Genomic DNA, 1,685 nt, shown 5'->3' with positions numbered 1-1,685 from the left:
ATATATATATATATATATATATATATATTACCTCAGCAGTTCAATCCGATGATCGCAGACCCATTGGAAAGTCCAGACAACTTTATCACATGAGAAATTACATTTAGAAGAAATATCAAAGCAGAGAAAGAGACCCTGAGTTTGCCTTACACAAACCTTCAGCCAGTCAGCTCTAACAAGAGCCTCACCTAAGATCACTACTTATTTCTTGGAGTGGCAGGAAATAGAGGTGTCCATTCTAGGCTCCTCATCTACAGATTCTTAGAGCCATGCCATAGCTTGGAGGCCCGGCACCGCTCACACTGTCCTCCCTACCCCACCCCCAAACTTCAGAACGAACCAGGGAGAATCACAGATGTTAGCATCAAAGCAGAGCAAAATCCGAGGCTCTGTGTTGTGGCAGGATGGGGGTTTTCTTTCCCCCCCATACCCCCTCCTTTCCTTCCTCCCCAAGGCCCCCTCCCAGCCCTTCCTGGGAGGATGTCTGGTAAAATGGAGGAAAGCGACTGTTCTGTCTGACAGGTATCAATAGTAATAAAAGAAAGGTATGTTATTTTTGTAGCTATTTCACTCTGAAGGGTTTAAGCCTCCTCCAGGGACCTTTTTTTATGGGGCTCTACCCTGCAGGAAGGGCAGAAAAGGTAGGAAAAGATGGGGGAACAGTGGAGAAAAGATAGAGAAAACCAGAGAGAAAATAGCTGGATGGATGGTTATCTGACTTTGTAATGAACTTACAGGTGACTTGATGGGAAAGTAAAGAAACCTGTGGTGCCGGCCGAGTGGCTCAATTGGTTGAGTTAGCTTAAGAGTGCTAGCTCTGAGCAACAGGGCCTCTGGCTCGATTCCCACATGGGCCAGTGATGCTGCGCCCAAGCTGAGCTGCCATCGAGCTGCCAACAGGTGGCAGGATGGCTCAGCTGGTGAGAGCATGTGCTTCTAACAACAAGACTGCCTGTCCGATGGTGGACTATGCCCATGCACAACTAAGACTGAACTCGGCACCTTGAGCTGAGCTGCTGCCCAGATGGCTCCATGGATAGAGTGCATGCTCTTAACAACAAGGCTGCTGGTTTGACTCCCACATTGGATGGTGGCTACGCCCATCCACAGCTAAGATTGAACACAGCACCTTCAGCTTAGAGGCCACGAGCTGCTGAAGGGCAGCCCTCCACAACTAAGATTGAAGAACAACAACTTGGCTGGGCCCCTTCCCCAATTCCCCAACACTGTTCCTCACCCCAATTCCCCAATTAAAAAAAGAAAGGAAAAGAAAAAAAAACCTGTGGACTTCACATCTGTCATAATAAGATTTTTCTTTCTAGGATTGGATGTTCCTATAGGCCCTCCCAGGTTATGTAACTAAGGAGCCAGTGTGTGAAACCAAATAAGTGAAACCATTATTGGAAGTGTGGTGGTCAGGAACACAGGCTTGAGCCCGATTGCCTGGATTGAATCTTGACTCTGACACATGCTAGGTATGTGACCTTGGGTAAGTTTCCTCATTTGTAAAATGGGGATAATAATAGTACCTGTATTTTGAGCGTCTACAAGTAAATAAATTAACCTATGTAAAGCACAAAGTGATAGATATATCTGTGGTTTTTACCATGGCTTTAAGCAGGCCATACACACACACACACACACACACACACACACACACACACACACACACACACACACACACA

This window comes from Hipposideros armiger, unplaced genomic scaffold (genome assembly GCF_001890085.2).
Source record: "Hipposideros armiger isolate ML-2016 unplaced genomic scaffold, ASM189008v1 scaffold_53, whole genome shotgun sequence".
NCBI lineage: Eukaryota > Metazoa > Chordata > Mammalia > Chiroptera > Hipposideridae > Hipposideros > Hipposideros armiger.
The sequence above is the reverse complement of the archived record's forward strand: the minus strand, read 5'-3'. Positions refer to the sequence as shown.